General features: G+C 35.8%; 1 long non-coding RNA gene across 1 annotated transcript in view; it reads left to right on the forward strand.

Moving 5' to 3' along the window:
* The first annotated feature begins 3132 nt into the window (after positions 1-3132).
* The window catches only part of LOC134658811 (uncharacterized), a 258840-nt gene continuing 234771 nt past the window's right edge, over positions 3133-27201 (forward strand). The window contains exon 1 of the long non-coding RNA XR_010097740.1: positions 3133-3142. This is a non-coding gene — a long non-coding RNA (uncharacterized LOC134658811). The remainder of the gene's footprint in view (positions 3143-27201) is intronic.

Genomic DNA, 27201 nt, shown 5'->3' on the forward strand with positions numbered 1-27201 from the left:
TGCCAACAAACTGATGTGCAGTTTGAAAGTTTTAAACGAGCAAAATACAATATGTTTCAAATATTAAAACATCCCGTCTGATAGTATAATCTATCTCATTAATGCTCTCTAAAGTAATTTGCGGTTAACGTGAAAGAGAGAGAAAAAACAAGGAAACGCGTTGTAATTAAAGCTTTTTGGAGCACTATTTAAACAAAGTTACACACATATAATTTAAAAAGTACCATCTTTTCTATATAGCTCGTTATTTTGCACTCACAATGCTTAAAAAAAATACAAACAAAACATTGGGTTTTCGTCACTCTGGGAATTTAGATAAAATATGATGAATGAATACCTTTATTTATATCGAATTTGTACTTTGTAGTTGTTTTCAATTAACTTTCTTTTTGTGTTATAAATCTTTTTAAAGCTCCTTTCATTTTTTCAAACAAAATGGGAAATAATGCCCTGTATCTATTTTTGAAACGGCTTTAGCTACGAGTTCAGGTATTAAACAATAATTTCTAATGTTTTTCAGGTCAAAACATTTCTTTTTTCCAAAAACGCTTAAAGTCTGCGTAATTTTAAAGCGCTGCAATCAGGCGAAGGAGGTGGTGAGGAGGTACAGAGGTTGTGAAAGTGGTAGGGGGAGGTAATTAAAGGCGTTTATCTGACTCAGGTGTCCCTAATTACCAAGATACCGACCTATGCTGCTAGATGCACTGTCAGGTAGATGCGTTAGATGTTTTTTGCGCAATTTATTTTAATATCACGATGGTGGCAAGCAAGCTCAAGACTCACTTACACGCACATTTTAGTTATGTTCCGGAAGCTGCACCTTTGTAGGTGGCACATGAGCATTAGTAATACTTTCCTGATACGTATCTAATGATAATGAGTTTGTAAGTTTGAGGAAAAAACTTAGATTCCAAGACTTAAGTACTATACCATTCGATTATAAATATCCCTAATAATCTTGTATAGGTCATCACAGTGTTGCAAGGCCTATAAGTTCTCTGCTTTGTCCGCAGGCTGACTGGTAGAGAATGCCTTATAGGATTAATGCCGCCTTTTGTACGATTGTATTTTCTTTAAAAAGGTTAAATCACGCCATATTTCATTAAAGACTCAATATTCATCATCATCATATCATCTACCGGTTTCATACATTACAACAAAGTATCAAAAACGAAATCTTGAGTATTCATTACTAATCCAATTTTCATATAATTGGCCAGGAATGATGAATACAATTTTTTTACATGAGCATGAGGATTTTGGAAAATGAAATATCTGTTTTGTATATCGTTTATAATATAATATACTACTATGTGGAACATTGCGTAGTGTTGCTCGCATAGTGCATCGCGAGATTTGCGAGATCTCCGTTTGGACAAATTACAATATGTAATTAATATGCGTAACATTCCCTTATCTAGGCTTTAAGGTAATCTTCAGAACGAGCAAAAACAATTCTCAGCATTCTGTTGGCTGCTGAAGTTGTGTAGATATTTATGAATTTGTGTGCCATAAAAACAACATTAGACATTAATGGCCATTCTTATTCTGTAGGTGTTAATATCTTGCGAATAAAGAAATAAATTACTTAGTATTTCGTTGAGTCTTTCATCTTTACAAAAAAACAATAAACGTATTAAATAATCGCAATTTCATAATCCGATAGATACTTATAATGTTAATGTGGAAATAAATTTAATAATAGGTAGGTAGTTAGATACTCAATTTCATAATTTAACAAGAATCATATTAAAATTTAATTAAAACACTTAGCTACTTCATTAAAAACGTTTCTACTTCTACGTCGCAAATATGTTTCAAACGAGACTTTAATTACTTACATGTACAAAGAAATGATGTTGCCTTAATCGAGTCACACATGTTTTCAAAGAAAACTGCAAGGAATAAGCTATACCTACCTATCTACATAACTTATGTAAAAACTCTTATAGGGAGCACACGTCACGAAACGGGCTATTTATATTCAAATTCATTTTCTTAAGGATTCCGGAGAAGATTGCTTTTTGATTATGCTGCTATATCACGTATTTGGTTTAATTTTCCCAGCACCCTTATTTTTATGACTAAGCAACAGAGTATGACGTAAGAAGTAACATTTTAAAAATATAACTAGTAGTCACGCAATTATTCGTATACCTGGCTAAAAAATATAAAGTACTAACTTATTTGCTTCAGGTTCTTATTATAGTTATAATACAAAATAAAACTTTGGTATAAAAAGCTTCGAATAGCTTAATTAAAGCGAATTCGAATGTCGCATAAATTCACACACTCACACGGGAATCTATGACATCCAACTGCGAATATCTCCCAATTTTAGTCACAACTTCGATTTTCTAATCCTGAATAGAATGAACTAAGAGATCTGGCCACATAATTCACAAAACATTTGATCTTTACTTTGAACTTTTCCCAAATATATTTTGACCTCAAGATCCAATAACAAGCATTTGAAATCGAATGTCACACTTATACTGGTACTTCTGAGATGCGCTCGATAATGCTTGTGAAATAATTTCTAGATCGAATAGGCTAAGCTCGCCCCATGAACTAGTTGTTAAAGCTCTGAACCATTAGATTGCTCCGCAGTCACAGGGACATTAAGTATTGGTCAAAGATTAGTTAAATTCTAGACATACATTAATGGGAATGTACTGTCAAATTCAAACAATTTGAGAAAAATATTTATGATAAGATTTACATTAATAAAAAAAAGCCTATGGCCAGTGTCTGTTTGCGTTTAACTGCAAATTGGACCGCATAAACGTCCATTCGTCCAATGTTTTTAAAAATTCGCTATAGGTAAACAAATTTTAGTGATAAGAGCACAAGCAAAAGGTTAAACGATCTTATTAAGTAAATAAGTTTATAGATTTGTGCGAGACTAATAGTAACTTAGTTGGTATTTGTCATGGACCAAATCCGAGACAAACGAGGAATTGTGTCTACATTAAATCTAGACCACTCTGTTCTGTTTATCAGTTAGTCTACGCCCCTTCAGGATAATTGCCTCATGCCTTATTCATGGCGCATACGTCGTGCGCGGAAAATGCTAAACTTTCGGCGCAACGATTTATGACGCAGGCGACAACACGCGTTTTATTAAACGTGTGGTAAAAGGGTAAAAGCAGAGGGTAGTTGACGATTGATACGTGACGCTTTCTTGTTAACTGATTTTTCCTAGTTTCGTTTTATTTTTGAGAAAATAACTAGTAAATTTATTAAGATATTTAATATTTATTATACTTAAAGTGTGGTCCAGTCTGAGGCGAAGAGGAATACCCAGCAAGTATATAGGTATCATCCAGTGCCTTACTTGCAATGGCAGTACTTGCAAAGTAGTGCACGACCAAGTCCTAGGGGAACCAATTCCAATGACTGCCGGAGTTAAACAAGGCTGCCTCCTTTCGCCACTGCTCTTCATCGTCCTGCTTGACGACATCATGCGGAAAGTAACGGAAACACCTAGGGGCATCACATGGAACGAAAGCTCACACCTGGATGACCTCGACTACGCAGACGACATAGTGTTGGTTTCGTCTTCATTGCCTGACCTCCAAGCGAAGCTGGACTCGTTACAAGAGGAAGCTCAAGAACAGGGCCTATGAATCAACGCTAAGAAGACCGTCGAAATGCGAGTTCAGACGTGCGAAAAACGACCCATCAGACTCAATGGTACACCGCTGGAATCTGTCGCTAAATTTACGTATCTCGGCAGCACCGTGACCAACAGTGGTGGCTCGGTTGACGACGTCGCCGCAAGGATCAAGAAATCCAAAGGCGCTTTCGCACAGCTGAAACCGGTCTGGGACTCGAACGTGCTCACGCGGAGGATCAAGATTTCCCTCTTCGATTCCATAGTGAAGTCTGTTTTGCTCTTCGGCTGCGAGACTTGGAAGGGCACAAAGGGTCTGATGGGCAAGCTGCAAGTGTTTGTTAACAAATGCCTAAGATCCATTCTGCGCGTATTCTGGCCGAACACTATCAGCAACAAGGATCTATGGAATCGATGCCACCAAGTCCCGGTCAAGCAGGAGATCGCTCAACGGAAGTGGAAGTGGGTTGGGCACACCCTTCGAAGACCGGAGGACAACACGGCTAGGATCGCGTTCACGTGGAAGCCGCACGGGAGCAGGCGGAAGGGCTGGCCGGCGCACACGTGGCAACGTACTGTCGACGCCGAGCTGCGGGCAGCTGGACTGAGTTGGAGGGACGCGGAGCGCGAGGCACAGGACAGGAGTGGATGGCGACGTCTCACGAAGGCCCTTTGTACCAATGGGGTACCATAGGACGACAACAAACAAGCATACTTAAAGTGAAACTGGGCATAGCAGCTTTGGTTGGCAAGTTTAGTTGAGGCAGTTAGACTACGAAGATGACATTTGCAACAGTGCTGAAATATCAGAAGCTCAGAACAAATAGATACACGTTAAAATACTAGGTACCCCGTTTTTTAAAATAATTACCTATAGCCGGAGAGCTAGCCACGTAAATAGGTATGCAATTTATAGAGCAACGAAACCCCTCTAGTTATTATGCCATACTATCATTATTAATTCAATTGATTTTACAACCACTTTGTTGCCCATTCACTCCCGCACCCAACGCTAAACAGCTGCCAGGCGCACGGATTAATTAATAATGATAGTATGGCACACTACTAGAAAGATTTCGTTGCTCTATATATTGCAAACCTATTTTGGTACTATTTCGCGAAATCTTGTAAGTCACCTGGCACTACTTTTCCCCCAATTAAAACGCCTGGCATTTTTATATTTGAATTAAATACATAATAAGCTATTATATCACACCAAAATCAGAGCTCTATAAATTGCACGTCTTCGATTGATTTTACAACCCCTTTGTTGCCCAACCACTCCCGCACCCACCGCTAGACAGCTGCCAGGCGCCCGTATTAATTAATAATGATAGTATGGCATAATAACTAGAGGGGTTTCGTTGCTCTATAAATTGCATACCTATTTACGTGGCTAGCTCTTAGACCACTATTAAATTGTTGGAATCGCGGAAGTACTTTTATTTCGCTATAAATTGCCCAGCAAATATAATTTAATCAACTAAGGGTAGAATTTCACTTGGTCCCATCAGTTAAATCAATCTTGCGCATATCATCAGGCTCATCAGCCAACTCGTTTATAATTCATACATTAATTTATCCCCTCTCCTCTTGTCAACGACACAAACTGGTTAATTATTACCAGTTATGTCGTCGGCTTATAAATTTGAAGATCGCTTGATTTAATTTTAATCTATAATGAATCTGAAAACGACGCGTTGGGGTGTTTTGGTTTTATAATTAAAATCAAAGATATCAAATTGCAAATTGCTTGTGGTTAGAAATAACTTATTCAATCCGAATGAATGTGAACGCGCTTTATACCGTCCAGGACGGAATCTTTTGAAAAACTTCTCTTTGCTCAACCCTCTCACAAACCTACCACGTTTGTAAGGAACCTATATCATGCATAGTAGCCATAGAAGTAGCAAAATGACAGTCTCGAGAAGTTAAAGGAAGTAGAAATTAAATGCAAAGCCAAATAATCTAACTAGTACGCAACGTGTCCGCTTGTCCGTGTGTTTGATATATTGTAATTGCGTGCGCGCAGATCTGCAGGCAAGAGTTATTGTTTGCGATATTGGTAATTGAATGTAGTTTGCAGCTAATAGTTGTACGGCTTGGGGTATGGTAATTTGAGAATTCATGCCATTTCACGGCTTAGCAAACTCGAACACTATAGACAATGCGGGTGCAACACGGAGTTTGCTAATACCTAGTGTAGTATTGTGATATAAAGAAAGTGCATCTTTACAGCTAAACTAATCTTTCGGTTGCTCGCACCTAAATTTTTGTGTCTCAATACCTATTTCTTGTTAAACAAATGCCTATATATTACTAGTATGTGTTTTTATAAAATATTTGCACATATGCGACAGAGGCTTTAGTTTTTTTAGTTAGTTTTAGTCAGCGCTCCTAGGTGATTCTTTTATTATGTACACACAAGCTACACACAATATTTTTCTACTTGCTTATCTTTGCAATACCAAAGGTGCTATTGTAAAATCAACGAATCAAATCTAATATCTAAGTTATTTGTCTCCTTTGCATTTATCAACCAAATTAAGTACTAGTTTGTTTGACGGTTTAATAATGGACAACCGGATAATTCTATCGAATTCGTTTAAACTAAGCAACTATAATTTCGAAATGAAGTTAAGAAAACTAGTTATGTTATAATCGAGACTATCGACAGATACTAATGGTGTATCTACACGCTGCAGTTAATCTCTTTATTTTGTCTGAGTCACAAAATGATTTCCCTATTCAATACTACGCATTACCTACTGCACTGTTAAACTGGAATATTTATTATTAGGCAAATACCTTGATTATAAAAACAACGGTCAGGGCCGTTGCATTTGATAATTATGAGCGCATTGTATGAAGAACTGTTAACGCGCTTTAGGGCTTTTATGCAAAGATTTAAGAACTTTTAAAGTTTTTATCAGAAATCTAAAATGTGGACTCTGGCGTAAAGCTGAATAATCTGTTTTTTCGATGTCACGCTCACGCGAAAGTGGCTCATTGTAAAATGATCCTCAAGAAATACAATAAGTACAATTAGGTATGAATTAGAATTAGTCACGTTTCGTGAAAGATTTTTTTACTTTGCTCGTACTCGAAATGAAAAGGAGAGTGTTTAACTCGGGTAAAGCTGGTGAAAAGCATCTAATAAGGCGAAAATAATCTACTATTACGACTACCTAGATCTAGATGATTTAGAATATATATATGTTATGAAATGCAATACTACTCAGAATTAATAGTACACTTGACTTATATCCTTATAAACTGCATGTGACATTTAAATTAACTACAAAATTACACGTTGTATTGAGAAATATGATTTGTCATAGTGTTATTTATAATTACTTCAGGCCAGTTATTAAGTTGATGTATTTATCAGGCGAGTGAAATATGGAGTGGCACGCCCGGCGCAAACGCAGAGAGGAAGTGGTTATTGAATAAGGTTAATTTAATAAGAAGTGTTGCAATATAAGGTGGGGAAGCTTGGTAGATACCAATTTTTGTCGGTAATGTTTCAGAAAAAAATATTATTGCCTTACCTACTTCAAGCAATGAAGGACTGAAGATATAGGTACATAACATACGTAGCACTAAGGATTTAAGTAAGTAAATGCACATGTATTTATTAATGGTTGTATTATTTTTGACATTTTCATTTCTTGACTTGTGTAACTACTTATGAATAAGCAAATTTAATAATTATCACTTTGTACAAAATCATTTTAAGATGCATAAGTAACAAAAAAAACATTAATTATGATCAACCCCCGATTTAAAAACATACTTAAAAACTTTTGCAATACCATTGTATTTTATCTAACTTCCTGACCGCAGGTTGAGGCGCAGCGGCGGACGCTCTCTTAGGTAAATAGAAAGACGTGGAGTGTATGCTGAATAAGTGGCTAACTGTAGTCCATATGTGCACGTAGTAAAGTGTCTAGCGTATCTTCTGGGATTGCGGTTTGCGGAACAATGCGGCATTTTATTATATGTATTATGTTGTATATTCATGGTTTGATTTAAGAAATAGCAGCCGCTTGCGAACAGTCAAGTAGTACCTACTTCGATAGCTCAACGATATAACTAATGATATGCTTCAACACAACTCAAATTTCTACTTATACCTATGTTTAAATTATTACATGAAGATGAACTGAAAGAAAACGATCCAGATTTTTTAACTCTGTATAAAAGTTTCATACAAGACTAATCGTAGTCGAACATATATACCTAACACAAATACGAAATAAGAAAATAAAAATCAAAACTGTCTCCCACAAAATTGATAGGAAAACATTGACACCGAAAACCGAACGAATTGGAAAAACAGAATGTTTTTAAAACTGTCCAATACTGCAGCATGTCGGTTTTTTGCATGCTACAAATTTGCTAACCCAATACTTTCAACGGTTCCTTTCCAAACACACAGGTGAGTTTTAACGAGAACTTTTGTTTATTTGGTAGTAGGTTTTGTTTCTTCCGGTTATTGCCTTCAGTCCAAAAGGTCACTCCACAAGTGTCTTAGTACTGTACGCACATATCGAGATTTCAGGTGTCTGTATGAGAGAACCACTGTTTTGTTTGTGTCCTGGTTTGGGATATGAAACCTGAATTGTTGCAACAAGGTGAATTCCATGACCAAGGGGACCAAGGTCAAAATATAACCCCCAAATTGTTTACGAAAGTTGTTTTCAACTTCAGATTCGCAAAGACACTGGAAGATTTTGAGTCGACCTAAAAATGCTAAATTTAATTAGGGCGAGCGAAGCGAGCCCTATTACTATTCGACAAACTATGCATTCTTGTGGTACACTTTACGGAAAAACTATCGCACTTATAGGTTTGAAATTTAACATAGTAATTTAAATTCATGTCTAGATGTGTTATTAAACATAAAAATATCATTTTATAAACCTAAAAAAATAAAATAAAGGAAAAGCACTTTGTATTACTACTAGCGCCATCTGTTAGAAAAATACAAATTAAAATTCATGCTAATGTACTATGTGCTAACAACGATGAATACAAAAAAAACCGGCCAAGCGCGAGTCGACTCGCGAACGGAGGGTTCCGCACCATCAACAAAAAATAGAGCAAAATAATCTTGTTTGATGTATGGGAGCTCCCCTTAAATATCTATTTTATTTTATTTTATTTTTAGTATTTGTTGTTACAGCGGCAACAGAGATACTTACATCATTTGTGAAAATTTCAACTGTCTAGCTATCGCGGTTCATGAGATACAGCCTGGTGATAGACGGACGGACGGAGGGACGGACGGACGGACGGACAGCGAAGTCAGTAGTAATAGCTAGCGTCCCGTTTTTTACCCTTTGGGTACGGAACCCTAAAAAGGGTTAAAATTTTGGATTCTGACCCATCTCGCTTCGCTCGGTCAGGCGTGTCTCACTACGCGATTTCGTCGCTTTGCTACAGGTAGCTAAAAGTACATCCGTTCGGCCCCAATTTTGGGGAAAGCCATAAGCCGCGCGTGGCGCTGTCGCCACCTAGCGGCCATATCTGTGCTGATCATAACAGACGCGTTTTGTTAGAGAGAGTGAGTCTCCTGTACTTAGTACTATTATTTATTCTGTGGCTCGGTTTGATTCCCAATTTAGCAATTAAGTTTCTCTGAATACTGGAACATTCAATCTTGCTGTATACTTATTCACTGCGGAGGTCAATTTACTCGTATGTTCAGATGGCCTACCGTGAACCACGTTCGACGTGTTGCCCCCCTGTCGCACTTGTAAATTCGTACGTAAGTGTGTCAGGGAGGCAACACGTCGAACGTGGTTCGCGGTAGGCCCTCTGTTCTGTGACGCCGATGAACTGATCAGTCATATTGTGTTAGTAAACTTAAATCGGGTATTTTCAGTTCGAAAAACAGTTTTAGTGTTACTATTGCTTGGAACTGCCAAAATTATAAATAAAGATAAGCATATTAGGCCATCTGTATCGGCCCTAAATCACTGAAGTTTGTATTAACAAACTACACCCCGACTGCAACTTATATCGAAACTGCACGCCGACTGCACGCCAATTGCAACGTCGGCGTGCAGTTCCACAAAATGACCCAGAACCCTGGCAGTACCTAGTGGAACTCAGGTTTGGTGCAACATAGGCACACGCTGTTTTAGTAATTCGACACGTCTTGAGTCTTGATGACCACTTGGGAGAGCAGTACGATAGAGCTGATGCTGAATCCTGGCTGTACCTAGCGGAACTCAGGTTTGGTGCAACATAGACACACACTGGGTTGGACATCCGACTCGTCATGATGATCACTTGGTAGAGCAGTACCCAAGGTAGCTGATGCTGAACCCTGGCAGTACCTAGTGGAGCTCGGGTTTAATACAACATATGCACACGCTGTTTTGGTCGTCCGACTCGTCTTGATGAGCACTTAGGAGAGTAGTACCTAAGATAGAGCTGATGCTGAACCCTGGCTGTACCTAGTGGAACTCAGGTTTGGTGCAACATAGGCACACGCTGTTTTAGTCATTCGACACGTCTTGATGGGCATTTGGGAGAGCAGTACCCAAGATAGAGCTGATGAGCTGATGCTAAACCCTGGCTGTACCTAGTAGAACTCAGGTTTGGTGCAACATAGATACACGCTGTTTTGGACATCCGACTCGTCAGAATGAGCACTTGGGAGAGCAGTGCCCAAGATAGAGCTGATGCGGAACCCTGGCAGTACCTATTGGAACTCAGGTTTGGTGCAACATAGGCAAACGCTGTTTTGGTCATCCGACTCGTTTTTTTGAGCACTTGGGAGATACCCAAAATAGAGCTGTAGCTAGGGCTTGCAATTCGAATATTCGAATATTCGAATTTGTCGAATATTCGACCTGTTTTGATATTCGAATATTCGGCCGCTCAGGTTTCGAATATTCGAATATTTTTTATTACTATAAAAAAATCTATGTCATCCGCTGTAGTTACAGTTTCTGTGTGTTTTACGGGTATTTACAGTGAATGAGGAACGGTAGGTACCCAAACACGAAGGAAATAATATTTTTACTGTATTCCTCTCGATAGACTTCGTGAATACAGTGATTACAGTGAAACCTAACTCAATTTAAAAGAAAACGAAATCAAAAAGTATGTTGTTTTTACGGTCCGTAAGTTTTAAGTTAAAGGGTCATTCTGTTTATTCAGTACAAGCGTACGTTAAGCGAATTTTTGAAGTCTAATCCTTGCCACTTATCGCAATTCTCAAATTTAATCATACCAAACCTGCCCAACTTGGTAATCTAACCATGCACCTTTAGCTGACGAATAATCCACCCAGTACTCAACTAACTTTTTCCCTTAAATATTCCAATATTATATAACTAGCCGACCATTAGGAATAATAACTTGCCAAAACAAATAAAGTCAATAAAGATTCAAAATACCATGAAATTAAAGGCCTTTTTACAGGCCTCTGAGTGATTACAAGTTAATTTAAATCGGAAAATAATTACCTACTAAAAAAAATATCTTACATACCTAGGTGTTTGGATGGTTAAAGTTATATTATTTCACGCAACGACGACGCATTTATAACAAGTTTTATCTAGAAATATTAAATACGTCTAATTTTGGCGTTTTACTTGTTTTTATAAATGTGGGCATCTTATAAATAGTGAGGATGATAAAATCTAGTCAAATAAGTGGATTTCTGCCAAATATCCTTAGTTTTAGCAATATGTGAAAAAAGCTTTTGAATAAAACGATAATAAACCGATTTCTCGTTCCTTTTCTTATTTTTTATAATATTCGAATAATTATTCGAATATTCGAATACGTCATCAGAAAAAGTCGAATATTCGAATATCTGAAAGTTTCGAATATTTGCAAGCCCTAGCTGTAGCTGAACCCTGGCAGTATTTAGTGGAACTCAGGTTTGTTGCAATATAGGCACACGATGTTTTGGTCATCTCACTCGTCTAGATGAGCACTTAGGAGAGCAAATTATACGTAAGTTTATGTGCGGAGCAGCATGATTACCGCCAGTAGGTGTCCAGACGGGATAGTTTTACGCTCAATTGTGTGGTGTGGACGCATAAATAAATTCAAGGATCATCATTGGCTCGCTGACCCAACATGTGTATGTAGGAAAGCCAGTTGGCTTCCTTACAAAAAGTACTGGGCGACCGTGTAGGATGTAATAAGCGCTTATGTAATTGGATATTATGTGTGGATATTGGCAATTTGATTTTGTCGTCTGGACGCGTTTTTAATGGACAAAGTAAAAGTTGTAACAGACAGACGTACCGGACAGCGACCGGGGTCCAATTAGTAGGTATATTTCTTTCTTGCTCTCACTTATAGCTGCGTCCTTAACGGACTTATTACGTACCCACTCGATTGAACATGGAACAAGCCTCGGACTGGATCAAAGTCGCGGTCCGGTACGTTTAGGTAGAAAAACTCCGCGAGCCCTTACAAAGCTCTGCTTTTTGCTAGTATAATTTTATAACATGTTGATTCTAAAATGAACAAGGAGAAAACGAAAATTATGACGAACTCCTATGTTGACCAAATCTCATAAAAAATGAAAATTCTAAGTTTATCATGTTAACTACATGTGTAAGTATTTTAACTAGACTAATTTGCTAAAGCAAACCTCAATGACATCATCTACATAGAGAGGATGAATATTTTGATTATTTTGGGGCATTGAGGGCAGCTACCAAATCATGTGCTGCTATGTCAAAATGGTCTTTGAAGAAGACGGGTAGCCTACGTCTAGTAGGCGAGATAGTGTCGCGACGCTCCTGTGCTAAGCCTACATTATTAAGCAAGCTACAAGTTGCCCCGAGAGATTTAGAAATGAGACGATCCAAAGAAAATCTAAGGTGGTTATATACAGCTAAGAGAGTTGCCAACTTGTGCCAGAGCCCATTGATCATAATTATAGAACCGACGGTCACTGGCCAGCAACTTCAAAACCGAAAACCGCATTGTAAAAAGGAAGTTAAAGATAGGCCTAATACAATCTTGTCTAGATCGCAAAGAACCTTTAGGTCATGGCTGAGCACGACCTCATGAAATTTCTTTTGGCTGATATGATGAACGACCCTTTTTTGAATGGCATACATATATTCAGTAATCACAGAGCGGAAATTTTCTTATTTATTCCTTGGCATATTACACTTCGCAAATAACATGTGCTCTCGCCGCTAAGCACCGTGCGCATTAAGACGACGAATCTCCTGTTGGATAAAGGAACCTTTACACAATTGCCAAAATAAAAATTATTCGTCATATGCATACCCCGGTCTGGCGGGCGCAAATTATACTTATATAAGTCTATATCGTTAAACTTTGACTGATTATAATAATATGAACTAAATTAATACTAAATGTAAATTTAAACTTTTGTTAGAGTGACTTGAATTAATTTCAGATATTGATAATTATGGTCAAATGTCGTGTAAGATTATTTAGATTTTCACCAATTACAGGCATAAACACACATCTACATGGCAAAGGTAAGCTAGCTTTAAATTATTGATATTAAAAACTCAAGAGCGATGAAAAGGGATCATTAAATATGGAAGGAATGAGACCTTTTTGCATTGGTCGAGTAGTGATCAACGCAAGACAATTATCCCTTTTAAATACATATAAGAAAAGTATGTCGAAAGCAAAACTAATTTTTAATGTCTGTTCTCTTATAAAAACTCCTAGTTCAGTCAGTTCAGTCCTAGTCAGTTCTCTTATAAAGGCTCTTTTAGCTGATACAAAATTACTGTTTTACTCATAAATGTGACCGCGATCTAGTGTAACCCACATTACATCTTTTTTTATATATATAAAAGCTCAATTTCACATATTATGTACCGAATTGCGCAAGACTTGCGCTTAGTGTAAGTACGGCTTAAGCTAAAGTGCGTTGGGGGTAAAACGTAATATTTCCGCATTACAGCCCTTCATAATCACTACACTCGCGGGACCACCTCCGCTCCCCGCCGACAGAAAATTTGAAATAATACAATTTACTTGAGGAAATGTTTTTTATCGGGACATTGCTGGAGATACTTTGTGTTGAATATTATCTGATAAATTTTAAGTGATAGACCAACAAACAAAAATTTACGATGTCAAATGTTGGATGAATAATTGTGTTCTGATATTAGCTTATACATAAATTGTTTCTAAAATAAATTAATAAAATTATCGATGATCATGTTATTTATGTACCTATCTTCTATCTGATACTGAAGGCGATTCGTTTATAAAATAATCCTAATGGATTCTCAAATCAGCATCCTTTGTCAGGATTAAACTCCAGTCGTTACGAGTAAGGATCGAGTACGCTAGGATCCTAGCGGTAGTTAAAGAGGTATTGAAAATTGAATCTTCAATTATCCTGATAACTTATATACCTATGTCCTATAAGTAGGTACCTTATTTCACTTAATTTTAAATAACAGTGACCAATATTGTAAATAATCTAATATTTTATATAATAATAAGTTTTCATGAGTTCATGCTCAACAAAAAGTTGTACATAATATAGTTCGGGGTTGTAGTCACTAAGCGCGGCCGCAAGTGCGCTCCCTCGGGACCCACTTTATTTGATTGGCTCTAATGACCTCTGTGATTCACTGTAGTCTCTTACGGGTGTACTAGCTGAGTGCAAGCGGAAGGCAGGGAACTCCTTCATAGCGATTTGCTAGAGTCTCCAGTTTCATTAACTTGATGACAAATCTGTTGATAAAAATACAAAAATCACTATAATATGTATGCCTATAAATTTGAGGAGTACCCTCGATTCCTCATGGATCCCATCATCAGACTAGCTTTTGACAAAAATGGGACCAATCTGTAAGTACATATGTACTTTCAATCGAAATAAAAAACAAATCGGTTGACAAATATGACGGAATTCTAAGGTACCAAACATTAAAAAAAACATACAAACATACCCTCCTTATGGAATTTTAAAGTCGCAAAGGCATAATATTGTAAAGGTTTTATTTTAGTGTATGTATTTTGAAAACATAATCTAAATTAAGTGAAGGTAGAAAAAGATACGATATTACACTGTGTACTTATTTCCGCTAAAACTGGGTACAGCGGTCACCTAGTCTAAGGGAAAATATACATTTTCACGGGCAATAAGCCCTCAGTATACACCGTAATGAAAAGCGATTCAAAAAATATTGCGTGTACCATAGTTTCATTCCCTGAAAGCTTCGAGCAAATAATGGAGTGAAAGCTAATTGAGCTTTTATTCATTTGTTTCAATTCTTTTTCTAGAAAATACTTTAAAAATAGTCAGTTACGTCAGAAAGTCTCTTCATATATATGTAGGTACTAATAAGAATAATTGTTTTTACTTGTTAAGTCTGATAATTTCATAAATATGAAATTGCAACAAATATTGCATATGATAAAAGTAGCCGTTTGCTCAATTTACGATGTTATGTTAGGTATGTCAAATTAAATCCTGATAGGTTGTGTCGAGGGACCAGTCAGTCCCTCGATATGTGCTTCATTTTCCTGAACTCCCTTCGCTTCTAAGCTTATGACATATATGTTATAGGTACTTAAACATTTGTGTCATAAGTTTTTAACTTATTGTATTTTCTTTACCTGTTTAATTGTATTACTTATTACTTTTATATTTATGTAGAGCCAGCATTGTCAACAACGCAATTTATAAACTGGGCCCCCTGTTACAGCTAATAGTTTATAGCTAATAGTTTTGTCGACTGTACCTCATCACAAACAAATAGCAAATCAATGTGATTCCTTATAATATATTTCAAGGTTTATTTTTTACTACGCAGCGAAGGGCTTGTTCTTCTTTTTCTTATTTAAGAGCTGTGTTCTTGTCGGTGGAGCAATGTCCAATTCATCCGGTCCTCTGCCAACTCCTTAACCTTCTGGTATGACACGACCTGAACCTTTTCTTTTACTTGGTTGGTTAAATTTATTTTGTTATAAAAATAAAGAAATGGCTTGTTATAAAAAGAAATCTGCCGGCAGGCTCCGTACAAACAGTTTGCTTGTGTGATGTGGTAATTTACATTCAAACATAACATTTTTCAACATATAATAAAATACACAACATACACAGATAACATACTTATATTATTTTATTTTTCAATTTATCGAAGAACATATTTCGACATTTACACCACATATTATGACCAAATTCAGCGGTTATTCTAAAAAGCGGTTAACATCGAAGTGATCCCCGGACGATTGTCCCGATTCGCGGAAATTACCTTTTTACTACACCGGTGCTTAACTCGTGTCATAACCGGGTAGCTGCCAGACATAATAAATAATTTATAAATATAAAATAAAATATTCTGTGTAAGTTAGCAGTGGTTTGGTATTTATACTGTTATGCTGTATAACTTGTTTTGAAATAAAAATAAAAATAAAAATAAATAAATCATTTAATAACTTTGTAAATATCATTATGTTTTTCCTTAATAAAGATAAAATTATTGCTGTTTAATCATTTTATATATTTTTTTGCTTACAGAAACTTAAAAAACGCAGGAATGAGTGCAATGAAGGACTCCTGGCGAGTAAAAAATATAAATATTTCAAGAATCACACGCAATCTTATTTACATTTATTTTATTTTTATCATAAGTTTTTCTTTACTGGAGCTCTATATGATCATTAGAACTTATGATAAAAATATGTACCTATGTATAAATAGGTAAATAATATAATATTAAGTTTATAATGTTATAAGCTTAAATTATATTATTGGCATTATACGCATAACCTTAAGGTGACCTTTGATCGACATCATTATAACACCATATCCATCAATTTGATTTCTTTTATATTACCTAACCCGAGTAATTTGCGTTTGGTCATTATGCTCATTTTTCATTTAGGTCGTTTTGCAACTGATTGTTCTTGTTGGCATTATGCGTACATATTTATATGGCAATTGGCGTTTTTAAAGTGGCCAATTTGCGTAGAGAGGTATTTAATAAATGTATCAAAGTATCAAATAACGGTTGGGGTACCTATATTTTTACATGAAACTTGTCCTAAGTTTCATCAGTTTCGTGTAATCCATTAACTAATTTATTTACTGACGAACGACGTATCATAGCCGATTACAGCACAAATGTATCAAGTAGTGTTATAGGTACCCGCTTCTAGCCCTCGGCAATCGCACAATTTATAAATCAACGGGGACACTCAAATTTGCATACCGCAAACACGTGTCGCGTTATTTATCGCGCGGCAAAGTCGCGCCGCGGCATTTTGAACGTAAATCATTACCTATATACATATTGGAGGGCTTAATCGGTTGGTTATGGGCTGGATTACGGCGAATCATTTTACAAAATTCGGTAAAATATTACTTTTCCGGTTGGACTACTAGTACTTATCTTCTTCTTCGTACAGTTACATATAAATTTCTAATGAAATGACATCCATTGCATTTCGCTCGCAACGTAAGAGTCAGGGTGAGCTATCGTCAAGGTTGTAAGTATCAAAACAATGTCAAAATTGTTAAATCTGATTCGACCTCGAGCTGGGTGTATAAAGTTTACGATAAAAAAACATAAGTTTATCTTTATTGTTTTCATTTCAGTTTTATGTGCCGTGTAAAGATAATGAAATTGTATCCCATATGAAAGTCATAGCAACCATCCTAATTCAGAGTCAATATAAAAGCCATTAAGTTGCTTTAACTGGATTTCCCACAGAGTTATTGTTATTGAAATGAGCTTAAAATTTTATGGCAGACGTTAAAACACTCGAGTAACTGAGCGTTAGCTGGTTCTTTGTCCAATTAACAGACCCAACAGTTTCTAAGGAGGTATATTTATACCTAATAAAAACAGGTAGCGTTATCTTTAATTCTATATTCCATGAAAAAACATAAATGCGAAATGAGAGCCAAGTTTAATATTAATTAAAAGATCACGGACAAAATTATATTGACGGTGTCTAGTGAATCTATGTAAATACTACGTTACCATCGCTGGTGTATCACAAATCTTTCACCGAAAATGGCAACTAAATCGGTCAAGACGTTTTAAAGACAAATGGAAACATTTATTTTATTTTTGTGCAACACAAATAAACAGTCACTCACCTTCAATGAGTACGGTACGCGCGCATAGCATTATATAACAAAGATATTTTAAATGACCACATAACGTTTCTGAATTATGTTTGACGCCGGTTATCATACATAGTTACAAATACTGAGTATGCGAGAAGATAAATGGTTATTTTAATCTTTTACTTTTTACTATTCAACATATACATATCAGTACTCAGTAGTTACTTAAGTCCATGGACGGCGTTGCTCCTCACCTGATCTGGCCCGGGTCGTATACGATTAATCGAAACCCACTTTACCGCCATGAGAAGGCAATTGTCTCGCCCTTCAGCAGTTAAAGGCGTTTTATGTTTATTAGGGCCGTCAAGCGGCGATTATAGATACGGCGGAGGATAATTATGACGATAAGCCAACCGAACGTACCTACTGAATCATTTAATACGTTGTTTTAAAAAACTTCCTTTTATGAAAACAGATGAGTTCCCTCAAGCTTAAAGTTGCTTGAAATAATTTTCATATTTACTTTTTGTGCTAAATTTATTACTTATTAGGTTTTTTAAGTGCATTATTTTAGACCTATCACCTATGTTTGTGATATTTCCTAAAAAATCAGGATTCAAATCGATGAAGTCCCTAGAATAACACCTCAAGATTGCTAATTAAATTGTTGGTAAATTGTGTTTAAAAAAAACTCTATATATACGGTTTTCCAAAAACTGCTCTATGAACCTACGGCCCCTTAACCGGCGTTTACGAATTACGTCATAAGCATTTAATACTGGAGATGCAATTCAGACTACTGCAACCACTTGTCCCGAGTAGCCTTGTCAAGCGTCAACCTCAGTCACAAAAGCTTCATTATATTTCAATCCTCAGTAATCGAATCCAATCACCAACTTCAATAACAAAAACATCGACTCCAGGCTGGTAGACAAAAAGCTTCGCAAACAAACGGCGCTGTTTAAAATTCCGAGCGAAGGCAACCCCTTTCAAAAACGCCGCGTGCACAAAACTGCCCGAATCAATGAGAGCTCCAACCCCCATAAAGTAGGGCTAGCAACTCCAAAACGTTGATGTAAAGACTATGAGGTTGTTCAAAAATTACTATAGGTAAATGAGAGCTCCAACCCCCATAACGTAGGGCTAGCACCTGCAAAACGTTGTAAAGACTGTGAGGTTATTCAAAATTACTATAAAAATAATGATAGTGATTAAAACTACCTACTGTAATGATACATACATATTTTAGGAGTTAAGAACTAGAAAATAAGTCAACAGAAGGTCGGACCATCAAGAATTGTTATAAAATAATTGTTTTAGAGGTTAAAAAATACGAGTAATCATACATATGTACGGAGATCAAGTCGCTCGAATTGCACATGCAGACTATTGTTAAATTTTCATAAGTTTGATAAAACACGCGAAGCTCTCGACGGACGCAAAGCATCGTATATTCCCATCGGCAACCCTGTGCTTCCCATAACGGCCAGACCCCATAACGACTATCCCCATAATCGACACTATTTGCCCAGAAATCTGGAAGAGGCGGGCAGAACAAATTTCCGCAGAGCCTAACGAGCCTACCCCCATTTAATCAGACTCAAGTGTTGATGTGATATCCTCGCATGTAATAAAATTGATTCGGAGGTCGGTCTGTGTGTGTGTGGTTTATTCGGTTTCAGATGTTTTCAATATATTTTATTATGGTCCATAAAAAATAATGGTTTTTCAGATTTCAGAGTTGCCTCCGATTTGTAAAGTAAAAATAACATGTTATTAGATTGATTTTAGTGCGGTGCTAGGTATTAAAAAAAAAGGTAAGTGATTAACTGATTATGTTTAATTTGTATAAGGTCTTTCTGTGGCATGTCTATAGATATTAATCTACATATAAGAAACGAATGTACTTTTATGTTAAAGGAACTGAAAGCAGGGAACCTTAATGAAATAAATATTCTAAATTGCACCATAGTTTCTCATTATTGTCCTTTGGTAAACCCGGCGGCCAAAGCTATACTCCCCGCTTAATAATTCGTCAGGGTTTCCTCTCGTACTACCCTCTTGTGAGAAAGAGATGGGTTGGTCATCTTAATCTCAAGATAGGAAATAACCAGTTCCGCGCGGTTCTTACCGGACATATCCGGATTTTTCCGGATTTCGGCTTGGCAATGTGTTTTTATACCGCCCGGGGTTGATGTTGCGGAAGGGATGGTATGTTCCCTGTTAAGTAAATCTTATCTTAACGCACAGGCATCCGCGTAGGCATTTGTGTTAGAATGTGGGTTGAAGTGGAGGACGGATAGGATAGCCACCATAAAATTGAAATAACTAAGCAAATCTCTGGTTCGTTTTGACAAAAATATAAATGGAATCTTCCCATTTTTCCGAAAAAATTGCGCCGATGTTGTTGCCACATTTATGTAGCGATTAGAACTTTCAATCCGTCATTTTAACATGGAAATTGGCAGTGACGTTGCCTCCGTCACAGTAACGCTACTTACTGCAGTTGACATCCAAATGTAACCTTTATTATACTATCTGGTCAAAACGCAAGGAAGCGTTGGATGATGGTAGCGTACGATCTGTATATTTAATGTTGTAGTGTAGATCCTTTTGTGGTAGGCCTATCCAACAGAGGATATTTTGCAGCTGATGGCATGATGATGGTTACTACCTATTTAGGGAATAAAAGGAATTTACCAAATATTTACACACAAGATAAATTTGTGTATGAACAACGTCGATGTATAAGTAAATTATTATTAGATAAATTAAATTATTATAACTATATCGTCTTCGAATCATAATGCCCTTACGATCTATTTCAAATAATACTTTCAATTGTGCGGTACCTTGTTATCCTACTGTGATCACACCGATTTTTAATTCACTCACGTCGGTCGGAGGCGGTGCAATTAAATATTTAAATGACTGCACAGGAATGAGTTTTAATTAGACACAGTGCACTGCGGAGACGGGGCGCAGCGAGAGGAGCGAAGAGTAAAGTTCGATCTCACCAAAACACGAATGTAAAAAATGGGTCAAGTTTTCTGACCAATATTTAAGGTATCGTTACATGGACTATTTCGTCAGGTGACAAGCAAAAGTCACTAATTACTATGACATATTTAAACAACAATCAAACTTCTTTTCGTACTATAGTTCGTTTTTTTTAGCATTAGAAAGAAGGTAAGCGATATTGACATGTGTTTTAATTGAAAAGCAGAAGAATATAAATGATCGTATTAGATTCATAATTGTTACATATTTGCCGTGACTTATTTTTAAAACATGTTGTTCAATTATAAGACACATCAAGATTGTTTACCTTTTTTCTAAAGCTAAAAAAAACGAACTATAATATGGTTCACTATATGGCTATGAACTTGTGGTGGTAATTAGTGGCTTTTGCATGTCACCTGACGATTTGGGACCCCAATAACTATTGGAATTACTAATATATATAACTTTATTGTAGGACGAAATTTTTTTTTAGTTTTATAACGTTCTAAAACATTTTATTTAAATTTTGCAAAGTATTATTACATATATATTTTAAATCATTGTTATAGTTTAAGTATATTTAAATATACTAAAGGGTCCAAATGAAATGAACAGTTTTCAAAAACTAACAATATACATGATTTCGGTCATAGTATATTTATTCATTTATATATTGCACTACTCTATTAACTAATTAGTACAAAACAAATTTCACATTTCACTGATGAAAGCACTTGTCGGTTAACAAAAAATTACTTGAAGGATTTAGCTTTGCACAGCTTTATCTCCGAACTTGGCCTGACTTACTACAGAGTGTCTAAATAGTAAAACGATTTTCTGGCAATGATTTCAGTGCAGCTTTAAGAGTAATGGAAGGGTATTTTATAGGCACTCCCAGTCCGCCAAATATAAAAAAAGCTACTTGATGTGGTTACTTTAACTGAATATCAAACTGTTTTCGTTTTTTTTTCTTTTCTGTACTTTCCTACAGAAGGGCTTTGCCAATGAATGGTGTATTACGATATTAAATAATTGTGACTTACGTGTTGTAATGTGTAATCGTGAAAAAGTTTAATATATACATTTGTAAGGACGTATAAAATTCCCTCGTTTGCTCGAATTTATCTTGCTGAAAGGCAGTTAGCGTGAAACTGAAAACTTTTGTTTAATTTTATTTATATTCCAACTTATAATGACATATTAAAAATTACGTAAGTACATAGATTTAGTGTTATTTATTTCATAATGTAATTGCATTAAGTACATAACAAATTGTTACGCTATATAAATTTACATGAATACATATGTATATCTATTATGATTGTCAAAAATAATCAAATAATAAGGACACAATAAAATGAAAAAAGAACAACCAATGCATTGCGAATAGCTACATAGGTATATGTTTTATATACCTACGTTATTAGTCTTATACAAAAACGATTACATGCACTTTGTGTACGCCACCCTAATAAGCTCGTTAGGGCAAGTGCTGCGGTCACTAGATTAATTACTAGGGCTTTATGCCCATTCAGTCACAAAAGAAAATACGGCTTAAGGGAATTTCAATTTTTTCTTGTACCATCTCTACGAGTATGTAGTCTAGACACACTTTTGTACTAGTTACATTTAAGGGAATATTTACGACTTTTGAGTTTTCATACTTAGACCAATTTGTAGCACTCCGGTTGATTTGAGAATTGAAAAAACAGCCCTGGGCATATTTTACTTTATTTATTTATTTTATTTTATTTTTAATTACTCAAAAACATTATTCATCTCTTCCTCAGTGCAGTTTGTGTAGTAGGTACCTACATACATAGTTATTGTTACTCTGTGGCTGACATGCTGCTGTCATATTTAGCTATATTCCGGTCTATTTTATATATATTTATATGTATGTTTATGTATGTCTATTTGTATTTCGTATATGTGTATTTTTATTCAATGTGATTGTGTGTAAACGTAGGCTCCATAATGCTTTTGCAACACCTACCTTTTCGATTATTTATCTGTTTCCGCTACCCAAAGGTTGTCTGGAAGAGATCGCTCTTTAGCGATAAGATCGCCTGTTGTCTGCCTCTACATTTAATCAGTTGTTCTTTTCTTTTGTATCTTTTTACTAAGGGTAAGGTGTTCTAAATATTTAACAATAACAAATATTCGATAAAGCGAAATTACAGATGCTTATATATTAACTCTAAGGAAAACTACCTAAACAGAAATTAGCGATTTAACAGTTCAAACTAGTTCAATCAAGAAAAAGCAGAGTTGTAAATTCAAATAAGTATACGGTAGCATTCGTATTAAGGCTTCATAAATATTAATTTATGTTGTTATGTATACGGAGAATTGTATCGTTCATTAAATCTGTGGGCTCACCTACGCACTTTCGCAGATAAACAGTACCTTCAAATATAATTCGGGAGCATGGTTTAAAAATCCTTGATGTTTTTCAGCAAACGGCTATGAATACATTATTTGAATAACATTGGCCTTTATTGATTCTTTTATAATAATTATAAAATTAACCCTCTTTCTCGACCTCCTACCCGAAACATACCTAATCTCTAAGAAATAATAAAACAAATAAAGTGTCAATTTTTTGACAATGAGATACGTTTGCGAGCGATATAGCCCAAAGGCGTGTATGCATAAAGGAAGGAATGGAAAGATTTGCGATGTCCTGGTAGGCTTCCGTAGCGTATCTCAATTGGTTAAGAGTAACACACGGATTGTGAAGGATGCGGGTGTAAGTCCTGCCGGAAGCGTAACTTTTTCCTTTTTTTCCTTTAATATAAAATTTCAAATAAAGTGTGTTGGTGTGATGGTGAAAAACTACTTACTGCAACAACAACAAACAATGAAAGTCAGTCGAGCAGTTTTTATATAAAGTCCAAAGTTAAAAAAAAGTGATATTTCGGAGCTCTCTGTTCGCGAAAGCAACTCGCAGTTTCGCACTAGGCAGTTTTCTTTAAAATTTCGTTTTTTTTAAACAAAGCAGTGGGATAGTTGAAAATTTTATCAGAAGCGCTAGTTTTCAATGTGCTATGTTAAAAGGTTCAAACAAGACGCGGTCAAAGTTAATTTAATTAGTGATGCAAATGATAGCAGTTAGTTAAAGGTAAGGTAGAGAAAGGTAAGGCAACTCAGTGTATAGGTGTGAATGTGTGCTTGCTCTCAACGAAGAAGTTTACAAGCTCGAAATAATAATGACAGGGAACTTACACTCCAAGACCAATGGAAACTATACTATTGAACAAGACTGAATGACTTCCCAACAATTAAGTCAACCCTGCCCTGACACATTTTGACACACGCGTTGTGACAGCCCTAGTCAATAAAACAGGCACTCGGCAAACATCGGGTCAATTATCCCAAGTCAACACGCGCTGTCTCCGTCGCTCATTAATTGCCACACTGTGATTGGCTGTTAAATGTTTACGAGCGAGCTTTGTGACTCGGTAGTTTCGGATATATAAATTGTATTGATATTAAGATATTACTGCAACCAGGATAATTTAGTTAGGTAACTGATAGCGTATTCGGAAAGTGATTGATATCAAATTGGTAAATATAATAATGGCGCAGGCAATGTATTTATGACATTCGGATTGCGACTGTTGCAGTTGCAAAGCAGCGTTGCATCAAGGGCAATGTCATTGTCAGTTTCTTTGACTAATTGCCTTGTTGACGTTGTCGCATTGCATCGCGATTAGGACTTTCATTTCGTCTCTAAATTTATCAAAGAAATTGAGAGTGACATTGCCCGTTTACCAGAAGTGCAATACTGCAACAGTAACGGTCAACTTGACAACGCAATATTCTCAATAGGAAAAGGGTTTATAACAATACACAGAATGCATTTTTTTAATCGTAATAAGAAAATCACAGTATAATTTTATGCAGGATACTAAATAAATGAAACTAACACAGCCTTAACTTACAAACGTAGAACGTATATACAAGCAAGCATTTTAAGTGATATGCGATATGCCAGACTAACAAAGAGTATTTTACAGAACTAGGGAAAGTGTAAGTATATCAGATTACTGGAATACAGGATACATAATTGTTGTAATGCAAGAGAGCCGTTAAGTATAAGTTTCATTTGTTAGATGATATTAGTAGGTATATTACTTATTTCAACCATTTTACACCTGTCAGTAGGTAAATACTTACTCGTGAGTTCATGTTAGATAAAATCCATTAATTTTTTCCTATACGTGTAATATAATTTTAACTTGTAAGGTACCTAGAACGACGATAGCAGCTTTTTGATTCATCATAAAAAGATACCTATGTGTTCATTATGGGTTGGGTATGGTATTAGGATGTAATAACTTACAAATTCAATTTATTGGGTCGGGTTGGTAACAAAACCAAGCGCCCAGTTTTGCGTGCGTTCGTGAAATCGAGGTTTTTTAGTACAAGTGGGCGGGCAATGTATCTGTTAAACAAAATTTGTCGCAGAAAGTATCGAATGTTATTACAAATAATGTGCCTAAAATAAGTGCAATTAATTTCTGCGTTTTTAATAGATTATGAAAAGTTAACAGCTTTACGTAAATCTCTTTTTAAGATAAATTTATCATGGTTTCACACCAACGAAGATTTGTAAGACAATGCATGTAAAAATATTTTCGTTCGATCTCTTTATTTAAAATTCCTTAGGTATGATGTGTCAGATTTGCAATGTCCCTAGGTATTCTAGCGAAGCAAAGCTTGTAACTTGCAGAGTGATTAGTGCCTTTCAATACCTAGCAAGAAAACATATAGTAAAATGCTATAGGTCTTCAAAATATAAATAAAACATTATGGAAAAGTACGTCACGATTGCTATTCCGCACAAAGAAATGCCCGGTTCAAAAATCCATTTAAGTGTCATCAGCAAAGTTCGACACGTGTTTACGGCCGTACGTATTTCTTGCGAAAAAACTTTGATAGGTGCCGAAGAGTTTGCATGAAGTTTGGGGGATCGGTCTGAAATGAGGTGTGAGTTTAAATCGATTAGGTTTTTTTGCTACCTATGTATATATATTTTTGTAGGTTGGCTGCATTTTTAAGCAGGTTCCTTGGTACGAAAATTATATTACATTACTTAAAAAATTCTTTACATACCAGATACCAGAGCACGTCCTCAGCTACTCAAGCAGACTGCTGAGAAATAAGCATTTTTTTTCACGCATGTTTGATGTCGATATACTTATGGTATTCTACGTTCAAAACGACAAAAAATAAGTTGCAATATAAAACACCTCCACCGGCGTTATTTGCAAAGAAATTCTGGGCTGTTTTACGCAAAAACGTGTTATCACATTATTACTATATAGGCCGGTGTACAGTAAAGGTCTTACTTATATTCCTAACAGTCGTAAGCCAGCTATCTCCGGCAGCAGACTGCGCTTACCACATTAACGGCCGACCCTACTAATGCTGAAATATTATGCCAACGCTATAATGCAGTTGCGTTTATATGAGTAACGTATTTTTCATGTACCAGAAATATCTGTCTTGGGGTCTTTGCATAACTTTCTTTAAGTTTAACCTAATTTAACCATTAAATTAAATTAAATTATTACCTACTCGCAATCTTTACCCATACTGATTGTAGTTTTTCTATTAATTTACATCCAAATAATAAGAGCAAAGTAATAATAAATTTACAGCATTTCCAGACATATTTAGAATAAAACACAAAAAATACTTATTAAGTATACGTACAAGACGTTAAGTATTAGAGCACATATAAAAAAGCTGCTTATAAAAAAGGCAGTTTTAGACTACTATTTTTTACTTAAGTAGGTAGAGAGTTTATGTGGCTGTACTGTCTATAAGGACCGTATCGTTAATTATGGGTACAACTTTACTTAGCCGATTTTTCTGGTATTATATTTTTATTTAAAAATTACACATATACATATAGTTTAATTAGTGATTTAATAATAAGTAACATTTCGTTCTGGGAGATCCACGTAAAGCATATGGTTTGGACAATATTTACCTAATCCTCCCGAGTAACAACAACGATTTTGGACAAATACTACAAGAGAATATGCGGTTTGCAAACAAGACGTTACACAAAAAAAATCGTACTATGTAAACAGCAATTACACATGATTCGTAAAGCGAAACATCTGGGCATAGTCTAATCATTTCTTTTAGTTGGAAAAAAGTTTTGGATCTGTGCACGACAACCCCAACTTTGGTGTACAATATAACCATCATGGAGCGTTTCTATCGACCTGTTCTAGCCATGGTTCAACGCCATGAATGTCCGTTAGGCTTTGGATTTCGGTAGATTCTTTTAGCTGTTTCCCTCATATCGCTTGCGTCAGAAATTGACGGGAATCCAAAATATTGCATAAAAAGTCGTTTTCATGTAAAAATAAAAATTCACCACATTTATTCTGTGGATCTTCAATTGAGCAATCATGAAAAGGACACTTAGATGACATATATTGGCAGCATATTAACCTTTTGTTTCTTTAAATCGTACCAAGGAATCGGTGAA

This window comes from Cydia amplana, chromosome 2 (genome assembly GCF_948474715.1).
Source record: "Cydia amplana chromosome 2, ilCydAmpl1.1, whole genome shotgun sequence".
Taxonomy (NCBI): Eukaryota; Metazoa; Arthropoda; class Insecta; order Lepidoptera; family Tortricidae; genus Cydia; species Cydia amplana.